We start from the raw sequence: 12,182 nt of genomic DNA, 5'->3' as shown, positions 1-12,182 counted from the left end.
TTATGTTTTATGCTTTAAAGCATATTTTGTGTGATATTAAAAATAAGTATAGTATCTTCCTTTTGGCTAGACTTCGCCTGATACATTTTTCCATCTTCCTTTTATCATCCAGTCTAATAACAATCTTCATATTTTAAATAATTTCATATATATTTCCTATAATTGACATTTTTACTTATATCTATTTTAATAGTTTTTTTCTATGTATTCTGTTTTTCATATTCTTTTCACTCTCATTTCTTAAATTGATTTTTTTTTTCACATTTACTTTCCTTTAGTAGTTTGTGTACTGTTTCTATTCTTTTAGTGGTCTTCTCAGAAATTATAGCACATATGCCATCAAAATCACAGTCTTTATCTCCTCATACAATTTTAACTTCAGTCACTTCCTTTCCAACTTAAGTTCTATTGTTTTCCAATAGTTTTGCTATTTCAGTATTTTAGTTTTAACCTACTTCTCATTCCCATCTTTAAGTTTACCATTGTCTTTCCTTTTTCTTATTGAATCTTATTTTCGATCTAGAATCAGTTTCTTCATTCCTGAAATATATCCTTTAGAAATTAGTGATAATCTTTTGGAAGTAATCTTGATACAAGTTTGCCTGCAAATGTTATTTTGCCTTTGTTTTTATATGATAATTTTACTCAGTTGAGAATTTCTAATTGGTATTACATCCATATGGCAAAATACTACTGAGCAATAAAAAGGAATGAAGTATTGATACATGCAAGAACATAGGTAAATCTAGAGAATTACTTTTAGTGAAAAAGCCAAACTCAAAAGATTAAATATTGCATTATTCCATTTATATGACATTCTTAAAATGACAAAATTATAGAATGAAAAGCATATTAGTGATTGCTAGGGGTTAAGTAGGAAGTGGAGGGTGGGAGGAAGTGGGTGTAACTATAAAAGGGCAACATGAGGTGCCCATGCAGAGATGGAAATGTTCTCTACCTTGACTTCAAAGTCAACATCATGGTTATTGCAATTGTACATGGTTGTACAGATTTATAACATGTTACCATTGGGATAAACAAAGTAAAAATATATATGGGATCTCTCTAGTATTTCTTACAACTGCATGTTAATCTATAATCACATGAAAATTAAAGTTTAATTTAAAAAATGACTTTAAAAGGCATTACATATGCTTCCATTTATAGAAAATTAAATATCTGCACACTAAAAACATAACTCCTCATTGGCAATTATTTCTTCTTGGCAAACTAAAAATACCATTTTACTGGCTTCTGGCTTTCATTATTGCTATTAGAAATCAGCTGTCAACCATCCCTTGTTAGTGATCCATTTGTTCCTTCTGATTTTGTCTTTCGTGTTCTCTGGTTTCAAGCTAATGTGTTTCCGTGCATGTTTCTTCTTTAATATCTGCTTTGGATTCATTGGCTTTTATGCATCTTTCAATTCTGGATAATTTTCCCCGTTCTATTTATTATCTCTTTATGAAACTCAAATTAATCTTGTAGCAGATATCTCACTGTCTCTTTTGTGCCTCTTAATCTTTTTCATATGCTCCATGCTTTGTCTCTAAGTGGGAGGGGGGGTAGCATTTTTCCAGCTCACCTTTATACAGGGGGCAAAGTGCTCCTGTCCCAGCTTTCTGAAACTCCTTTACCAGACTTCACACCTGAGTTTTGTTTCCTGTCTCGTAACTCTATGAGGAAGCTGAGCTGAAGGTTACTAGGTTCAGTAAATATCATCAAGACAAAACTAAAATTCAGAGGTCACTTAGCTCTCTGGATTTCTATCTTCACCTGCCTTGATTTTAGCCTGATAATTCCTGACTTTATCACCTGCTCATTGTTGCTTTTAAGCACCATTACAGAGATTTTTTAGTGGTTTTCAGTGGAGGGTTTGCCTGAGGACCTGGCCCACCATATTAACAGAAACAAAAGGTAAAATTATCCACGTAAATTTTTGGATGCAGACAAGGAATTCAATTAAAAAAGTAGCTGTTATTACTGTTAAGCTTGATTCTCCTAGCCGAACTAGCGTGTCTGTTACCTTCTTTCCTCCATGGAATCATCATGCAGTTTTTTTAAATTAGATGTTTTTATTTTTTTTTAATTTTTTTTAATTTTTTTATTTATGATAGTCAAAGAGAGAGAGAGAGAGAGAGGCAGAGACACAGGCAGAGGGAGAAGCAGGCTCCATGCACCGGGAGCCTGACATGGGATTCGATCCCGGGTCTCCAGGATCGCGCCCTGGGCCAAAGGCAGGCGCCAAACCGCTGTGCCACCCAGGGATCCCCTAAATTAGATGTTTTTAAATCAGTAAGAAACTAATTCTTCATTGGTTTTTCTAGTAATAGAATACCAAGGTTAATTTCTGAATTCTAGTAATTTGAACCAGAAGAGTAAAAAAACCATAGTGTTCAAAGGCTTTCTGATAAGACAGGAAAAAAGAACCAGCTCCCTTTATTTTAGGTTTGAAAACAATACCTTTGATCATGTAAAACATAGCGAAGGGTAAAAAAAAAACAAAACACATCAAATTGTGCATTTTCAGAAAATGAAAATGAAAAAAATTAATTTTTCAAGTCATAAATATTAGCTGGTTAATATAAAATTAAATGTGTTTTATGGCTATGTGACTGTACCTGATCAAAACTCCAGCATTGGGGATCCCTGGGTGGCTCAGTGCTTTGGGATCTCTGTTCAGCCTGGGGTGTGATCCTGGAGTCCTGGGATTGAGTCCCATGTCGGGCTCCCTGCATGGAGAGCCTGCTTCTCCCTCTGCCTGTGTCTCTGCCCCCACCCCATTCTCTCCCCACTCTGTCTCTCATGAATGAATAAATGAAATCTTTAAAAAAAAAATCCAGTGTTTGGTGAATGTTACTGTCTCTGTCTGGAGCAATAGGAAAGAGGCTTGATACCATAGTTTCAGAACCTCTAAACCAGACAGGGTCACTGTACGGATACATGAAAGTCATCATAATCCTAAATCACAGAAGCAAATATGAACATGCCTAAAGGCCATTATCTCCTTACTATGATCTCTTGCCAAGTTTCTACTGACAGAACTAATTAAAAGAAAAGTGACATTCTTCTACATTTATCTCTTTGGTAAAATATCAACCATAGGACTAGTTTTTGAACTGTCAAGATAATGGCAAAATTTAACACTTCTCAAGGGAATATGTCAAAGAGAGACCCAAACTGTTACTTAATACTATTGCCCCTTTTCAGATGCAAAGCTACGATTCCAAGGACAGCAGTACTTCAAGAATGGCTCATCTATAAAAACAGAATCAATCATGATAAAATAATTGTCTTATTTGTTTGGTTTGCCCAGGTATTTTATATGGACCAAAGTTATTGAAATCCTAAACTCTGACAGCTCTTAATTATGAAATTGTCATTAGCTAGCCTATGGAAGGATACAAAAATTTATGAACACTTGGATATTTCCTCACAAGTACAGGAACCATAAGGAAAGAGAGCTTGGGGTCATGTAAGGTGCATCTCCATTCTCAAATGAGAGATAGGCAGTAAAAGGAGGAGAAGTAAGCCAGTTAGGAGAGTTTGGAGATAGTGTGAAGTGTACAGGACCAGTTGTTTTCAAGTTCCCAAAACCAGCCCTAGGAGAGGAACTGATAACTGGAACTAGTAGAGATCAAAAGAATGAGGAGGCAGGCTTCAGACACCTGCCCAGGATGAGTGTGAACTGTATTCTAGAACATCAAAATGCATAGGCAGGACCAGGACACCCTACACAATCTGGAACAATTACAGGAGGACAAATATTGGTAACCAGATTAGACACCACTATGAGTCACACTAAGGTAAAAGTACTAGTTACGTATAATTATATTCGATTTTTGAGAAGCTGAGTTTGCTGATATCTAAATTTGTTCCCAGCCTTACACCAGAATCATGCGCTGATAATTGGGGCATTTGAATCAGGAGCCATAAAGACTCACAGTTAATCTTAGTTCCAGAACCAAAATAGAAATTCTATATTTTAAAGGAGGGGAAAAAATTTACACATTCAATAGATTTTTTTCATCTTCACCTATAATATAAATTGAAAGTCAAACCAGGAACCATAAAATATTCTTTAAAGCATGATTTCCAATACACAATAAAGTCCTTAGTTTTTTACTCCCTTGTACTGTGTACTGTTGAGCCAACAGTATTGTAAAATCATTGAGTTTAATAGAATAGTAGTTGCTATCTACTGTGTGCCAGAAGTTTTCCCAAGACACACAAATAAGACGTGGTCCTTGCCATTGGAGCAAACGTTCTTTATCAATAGGCCAAAAAGCCTCCAAAAGAGTCTTGCATGATTTCTTATCTTTCATATTTAGTGTTTGGTCCATGTGGCTCTAGACATTTACTCTCAAGGCAGGGGCACCATGAATGTTACTGAATGAAAAAGTATCACTCATTTGGCCCATGTATTAGCTTTCTATTGCTGCTGTAACAAATAACCACAAATTCCGTGGCTTAACACAATACTTGCTATCTTGCAGTTCCATACGTCAGAAGTCCAAGCATAATGTCTCCCAAGGCATCTCTACTCAGGAATCATAAAGCAGAAATCAAGGTGTTAGCTGGGCTAGGATTTAATCTAGAAGTTCTGGGGGAAGATTCCACTTTGATGTAGAATTCATTTCCCCGCTGACGTAGGACTAGGATTCTCATTTCCTTGACATGTGGCCATTTCATCTTCAATCCAACAACAGCACCTGAGATCTCTGACTTACTCTTCTGCTAGCAGGCAGAGAAAGATCTTTGCTTTTTAGGGTTTATGTGGTTAGATTATCCTGAATTATCTGGGGGCAGGCCTAATCTCCTTATTGTATATCTAGCTGGATTAGCAACCTTAATTATATTTGTAAAGTCCCTTTTGCTATGCAACATAACATTCACAGGAGTAACTTCAGAGGGCCAAGATGTTCTGTGTTCCACAAATCATTTGATTCCAAGTGATATAAATGGTAGTTTAAGCCAAAAGGGAGCTTTTTGGTGAACTGGGAAATTAAGGAATAATGCTGCCTTCATCTTGGGTGAAGCCATGCCTGAAGATTTAGATCTCAGACTCCATCTCCCAGCTTGGTCCCCTGGCAGGTCTGGGGAGAGTGGTCTCATTTTTTCCTACTATAGATAGATTTACTTCAATTCCTATTTTGCACGTTCCCAGATTAGTGACCCACAGAAAAAAGGGAACTTCTCTATTCTAATATCCGGTAAGAGCCCCACATTTTGGACTTTGAATTTAAGGAGAGTATTCCAGTAATGGGAAAGTTGTTGGTGCTCATTCATTCTAATACCATGATAACTCATTTTGATACTGAATCCCACTATATCCCTAGGAGCACTCTGGGTCATGACTTTTTCTTACCTTCTTGCCCACCTATGGTAGACGCAGTAGTACCCCACGTACGTCCCCTTTAACAGCTAGTGTTTCTACTACCCAGCCTCGGTGTGTGCTGCATCTAACAGTTTGTACCTGCAACTTTCTCCAGAACATTGCCCTTGCCCGACTGGAATATCTCATTTGGAAATGCCTGTGAGGTTTCAATATCCCCTACTCCAAAGCAGCCAATGACGGACTGATAGGGAGGTATGAAAGTTCAGCCTCCTTGCCTAAAATATACACCTCCTAGCTAGACTTTACCTAAGACCATATCCTTGCATAGATCTTTGTTCTTACCTATACCATTTCCCTCAGTTTCTACAAGTTTTCCTGAAAAGCAACCTCTCAATAAACCACGGGCACCTCAATTCCAGCATCAGGCTGTGCTCTTAGGGAACCTACCAAGACACCTCCTGACTCCAATTGTCTTAATGTCCCACCCAAATTCTCATTTTTGCTCACCTCAGCCAGAGTTCATTTCTATTGCCTAAAAGCACAGAATTCCTCCAACTACTACTCTAAGAATAGGGGAAAGGGGGGAAAGAGTTCTTCAGGATCGCACCACCATGAGGGCCACATAAAGTGAAAAAACAAGTTGTGGTGAGAAAACTACTTTTGAGTGTCTTAAATCTCTGACTAGTTTGTATGATCCAAGAGAGCAAGAACCATGTGCTAGTCACCTTTTTATCTGCCAGAGCATGTAGCACAAGGCCTTGAACAAGACAGATACTTAATTAATAGGAGCAGACCAATTTCACAAAGGCCAATTCCCCAAAGTGATTACTGTATCAAAAGGCAATGTGGAAACAGACCAATTGGAATGAAAGTATTTTTCTCATTGATCATATTAATTACAACTAACATTTGCCTAACAAATTACAGTTCACAGAGTATATCTATGTACATCGTTTCATTTACTCATTTCAACAATAATTCAAGGTTGAGTTTTAACAATAGCCCCACTATTGTGAAGTTTTAACAATACCCTCAGAAAGGCAGAGACTTGCCCAAACAGCAAAGCTAGTAAACATTTAACAAGAACATCTGCTCCAAATCCTATATTTCTGAGTACAACTTCCATGGCAAAGGGGGTTACCCACACATACCTACATGGTCTTGTATTTTTCCAGAAAGGACCTTATACTTGGTGTTCTTGGCACCTAAGATGAAAGAGAGTGACTAGACGGTGATGATGACAAAGTGTGTGGAGCTCTGTAGTCTGAGACTTCTTTCAAAAAGGAGATTAATAGCAGCATAAAGTCAAGCCACAGAGGATGCCTAAATGATGTGTGGAAGACAGCAGGGGATGAAGCAACCAGGGGTATATGAAGGAGCAAGGAAAACTTTGTCCCATTCACAGCTCAGTCAGATTTTATTGTTGCTCTCCTCTAATTCCTGGCGTCTATTGTTTCAGCTGCTGAGCACTCTGAGTTTCTTTCCCCCAGCAAAAAGAAAGCCAATCTAATTTCTCTTCAATTATAAGGTTTCACTCACATCCTTTAAAACATAATTAATGAGGGTGGTGTGTGGCCGCTTCCAAATCAGGAGCCAAAACTTTCCCTTTAACCATTAAGAAAACATCTCCCACCCAGGGAGAGAGCTCTCCTTGCTTGTTCTCGATGCCAAAAAAGTAGAGAGTGAGAACAGGTCATTTGTTTCAAGTCCATAGGTACCATATGGACCCCTTGTCTGGTCCTTGAGGTCCGAGAAGACACAGAATCCATCTGAGAAGTTCTTGAAAAATTTTCTGGAAATCTGTCTGAAACTGTCTGCTGGCTGGAGCTTTCACATTCATGCTGATGGTGTCTGATTTTCCACTCTTGTCTTTAATAACGTTTTCCTACCTAGGACCACTGATTTCTATTTTATTCTAAGGCTGCTAGGCGTCCTTCCAGCTAGAAAAATAGGCAAACCTTTCCTGGGCACAACATTTCCTCTGCAAGCCCAAAATCCACCAAAGGACTCACCAGGAATCACTCTGATCTTGTCTGGCAGTGTCCTCAATGTCAGCCAGCAGACCCTTCCAAGTGTATCCCAAGCACACACAGAAGATACAACCATCAGCCTTGATACATTTGTCCTTCGACCAAGAATTTTAAAGCACCTTTCCAAGAGCCCAAAAATTGAATCTCCCTCCATAGATAGATAGCATTTTGTGGGCCAGTATTGTCACAGCCAACATGGGCTCAGCCACACACTTACCTACATTCTGATTTAAGGGTCAGAGAATTTAACGAATGCACCCTAAGTCATTCACGGGTCCAGCAGTCAAGGGTAGTTTCCTGTCTACGCTACTCTCCCTGAGTCTTAGCATGGTTGTTTACAAAGACTATTTTCTTTGAAAGAGCTTGTACGTTTTTTCATAAGTCAGACCAGTTATCTTGGAGCCAGATTCCAAACACGGGACCCCTTCACCACTCTTTTCATCTTTCTCTTCCTTATTTAAGAGATTATTATTTTTAACTAAAAGGATGCTTACATATTTCATGGAGAGAGGATGTAAGGTTGAAGAAAAAGAACTAAAGTCCATTGGGGGTCCTAGCAAGAAAGTGAAGACGTATGCAAAGTGGAATAACTCAGAGGCAAGTATTTCAGCAAGATTATTCAATAACGTGTGGATTTAGGAGAGCTACAAAGGTGAGTGCAATAACCTGGAGACAGTGACAGCTGAGGTCTCACCGCCAGTGGACCTGCGAGAAAGGAGAGGAAGCAGTTATTAGAATTCAGCAGGAGAGAGAGTTGGGTGAAGCCCACTATCTTGTGAAGAATTGTGAGTTTTGGTAGAGGGACGTAGCCAGGCCTCACAGGGGAGGGGACAAGGAAGTATATCCCTGAGCTGTCATCCCCCCCACCCACCCACAGCTTCCTACAAGGGCTTCCCTTTGGCCAAACCTGAAAGCAAGCCTGGAGAACCCTCATGATGTACAATCCATACAGCTCAGCCTCCCGGGGCTGATAATTTTGCAGGGTTCTGTGATGCTTGGAAATGATAATAACAACAGCGCATGGCATTCCTCACACATACCAGGTACTCCTGCTTTATTTTAACCCATCCACCATCTTCTGTTATGGGCATCTTTTTTTTTTTTTTTTTTAAATTTTTTTTTTTTTTAAATTTTATTTATTTTATGATAGGCACACAGTGAGAGAGAGAGAAGCAGAGACATAGGCAGAGGGAGAAGCAGGCTCCATGCACCGGGAGCCCGACGTGGGATTCGATCCCGAGTCTCCAGGATCGCGCCCCGGGCCAAAGGCAGGCGCCAAACCGCTGCGCCACCCAGGGATCCCGTGTTATGGGCATCTTATATCTGTCTTAGAGATGTGGAAACTGAGGCTCAGAGACTTTCAATGACTTGCCCAATGTGGTCACACAACTGGTAACTGCCCCATTCTGGTTTTGAAATTCATCCTATCACCAAAACAGGTACTCTCTCTGGTATGTTTTATTGCGTGTTAAGTACCCATTATTGTGTCTCGTATATAACACGATTCAGTACATGGTAACTTGACAGGTAAGACCATTAATGATAAGAAAAGAACTGCCTCTTATCATGCAATCGCTATGTGCTGTGCTAAACCCTTTATATATCTATTATCTCAGTTAATCTTTACAACCATCAATGGATCTTGTCCAAGAAGAAAAATTTCACTTATCAGTGGATAGATGCACAGATTTTTACCAAGGCCTATATTGGTCATAAAAATATGCCTCTCGGATCTCCTTCAGAGATCAGAATTGACTAAGAGTCCCAGGGCTGCATTCTGAAATCTCATTATTGTCTTTGCTCTGAGGTTACAATTTCCACCAGCTACTCCCAATCAATGAGTGAGTGCAACAGGGACACTAAAGTCAGGCCCTTTCCTGGAAGGTGGGAGATTGCTCTGGTAAACAACTTAGACTTGAAGATTCCTCAGCGGCCTCACTAAACTCTTCTTAGAATTGCACCTCAGTCTAAGATATTTTTGCCCAAACTTCCTTCCTTCCTTCCCTTATTTAGGGTCATACCTACATTATAGTCTGAAGTCTCTCCCAGGCTTTCCCAGCTTCCTCCCCCCCCCTTTTTTTTTTCCCTCACAGACATTTCCTTGAAATTTTTCTTGCAAGTTAAATTCTGTCTTGGTATTTTTTTTAAAGCAGATCTGCTTCTTAGCAGACCCTGCTAACACAGGAGTCTCACTGAAATTGTAGTCTTAAATACACTGTTTTACAGATAATTATTGAGTATCTGTTATTTACAGAGCTGTGTAAAAGATAAATCAAGCCAGTGCCTATCCACAAGTAGCTTACAATCGAGGGATATGTTTGGTATGTCCAAAGAAATGCTGTTAGCGGGTTGCCTGATATGCCAGAAGGAGAGACCATCGTGGGCGGTCAGACTCCATCCTTTTGTGTTTTATGCTATTATCAGTGGGAATTCCATGCATGTTCCCTGGCAATGTGTTTTTTTTTTTTTAAAACTTGGTTCTAAATCCAATATCAAACTGTGGTTTTTTGAATTGTAAGTGGAAATGGCTTGGCAGGAAGAAAAAAAATGAACCAGCTGTCCCTGTCCAACTGTTTGAAATATGTATTTTCCAAGTATCCATTCTTTCCACTGTTTTTTTTTTTCCTCAACAAAGACCCCACAAAATATGTTTGTACTCAGGAGGTCCTCCTCTCCTCTGAGGTAGACGAAGGTAGAAGCAAAGTCATTGACCTAAAGCATTCTTTTTATTTATAGAAAAGACTCCTTATGTGCATTCCCCCACCCAAAGAAAAAAAGAAAAATCTTTCCCTGAAATATTCTTATGTCGATATTTGACCGGTATTCTTTCCTTTACTCATAAAAAAAAAATTGGGGGTGTATATATGTACATACACACACACACACACACACACACACACACACACACACCAGAAGCACATAGAAAAAGAGAAAGACAATTCTAGTTGCCTCTCTTATTGAGTCTGAGAATTAAGAAATGAAAGGCAATTCCAATTTTCTATCATTTTCTTGCTGAAGGGAAGTCATGGACTTCTCTTTAAAAAAAATAGCCATGAAGTCCTAAAAACTAACAAGCACCTTTTTAACAGGCATGGAATCTATAATAACTGAGGAATCATTCTGGAGGCAGGATGAAGGATGATATGGATCACTTCAGTAAGCTCTAGTTATGCTGAATTCTAGTTTAGTGGTTCAAGTGATTTCTCACCTTTGATATGTTATTTAAAACACAAACACAAAAATTTAGTCAAACTACTGAAGGGAGAGGAAGCCAAATTTTAAAGTCTTCTCAACTGTTGGGATACCTCTGTTTATACCAAAAACAGCCCACCAAATGTAAGAGGCTAATGGAGAAAGTCTCTGCTTTTCTAGAGGTCTCTAAATTATCTGGCCAGGGGTCTTTAGCTATCATACTCGTGGTATCCTGTGGATTCTGAGAATCCTGGCTTGAGTCCTGACGGGTCTTCAATGAAACATGGGTCCTAACCTCTTTTCCCTTCAACTAGGATCACAAGTGATAGCTCACCAGCCTGACCAATCAGAGGTCTCTGTCAATTGCCTGGCATTCAGGACACTATTCAGCTGAAGGAGCAAAATTGTTCTATCTTATGTTTCACAATTACCCTTATTTGAAAATCATTCTTGACCGAAGTGTAAGAAAAAAATGAGAGAGTGTTGAAAACTCAATGAAATGAATGAAATTTCATGAACTTTATTAGGTCTCAAGAAAAGCCGATGTCTTTAACAGAACCTTCTCTCCCTCCTCTGTGGTCTGTGAACTTTCACGGTCTTAGCACATACAGTAGTTCCTCCATATCTGTGGGGGTTAATCCCCAAGACCCCCAGTTGGGAGGGTCTGAAACCTCAAATAGTATCAGACTCCACATATACTATGATTTTTCCTATACATACTTATGATAAAGTTTAATTTATAAATTAGGAGAAGATTAATAACAATAATGATAAAAGGATGACTATAGTATACCATAATAAAATGGATGTGGAGCAGTGTAAAGAAGAGGCGAGAATGACCCCCAGACTAACCAAAGCCCACATGCCCTGTCCAAATGCCAACATCCACCACTGTCACCACGATGCCCAAGAGAAAGGCTGAAAAGGGGATGCTAGAGGAGGCAAAGCCAAGGTGGGAGATGAGCCACAGACAAGATCTGCAAGGTTGTCTCCTAAACCTGCTCCTCCAAAGCCAGAGCCCAAGCCTAAAATGGCCTCTTCAAAGCAGGGAGAGAAGGGACCCAAAGGGAAAAGGGGGAAAGTTGATGCTGGCAAGGATGGGAATAACCCTGCAAAACAGAGATGCCAAAACAGCTCATGCGCAGAAGGCTGATGGTGCTGGAGATGCCAAGTGAAGCATGTGCAATCTGGATAACTGTGTACTTCCAATGATTATAGTTTGAAATTCTATTTTTTATCAAGTTTTATAAAAATGTAGTTTTTTTTAAAACAAAATGAGGCTGTATTAGTTAGCACCAGAACACTTCATTATTGTTTGGGGGGAAGGGCATATGTCGCTAACAGAATATCTCTGAACCTAGATTGATTTGATCCAGGGCATGGGGAACACCTTTCCTTTCTGGTCTTGAGAAATTTCCTCTTGGTTCCCAGAGGAGGGATGTCAATTCACATTCACCACCTCGGCACAAACGCCTGTGGTGTGGAAAACGAAAATTCATGTTGTATGTCCTCTTCTCCCTCTCTGCCTTCAGCGTAGATTAGACTCCTTTACACCCAGAGACCTGTGGGAGCCCGACCCCAAAGAAGGTTCCCAGTGTGCCAGGCAATCTGGACTTCACAAT

At 39.4% G+C, this 12,182-nt stretch overlaps 1 pseudogene; it reads left to right on the top strand.

Moving 5' to 3' along the window:
* The first annotated feature begins 11,462 nt into the window (after positions 1–11,462).
* Positions 11,463–11,735, top strand: LOC121485773 (annotated as a pseudogene).
* The last annotated feature ends 447 nt before the right edge of the window (positions 11,736–12,182 follow it).

The sequence above is a fragment of the Vulpes lagopus genome, chromosome 1 (genome assembly GCF_018345385.1).
Source record: "Vulpes lagopus strain Blue_001 chromosome 1, ASM1834538v1, whole genome shotgun sequence".
Lineage (NCBI taxonomy): Eukaryota > Metazoa > Chordata > Mammalia > Carnivora > Canidae > Vulpes > Vulpes lagopus.
Note: the sequence above shows the minus strand (reverse complement) of the source record. Positions and strands in the feature narration are given on the sequence as shown.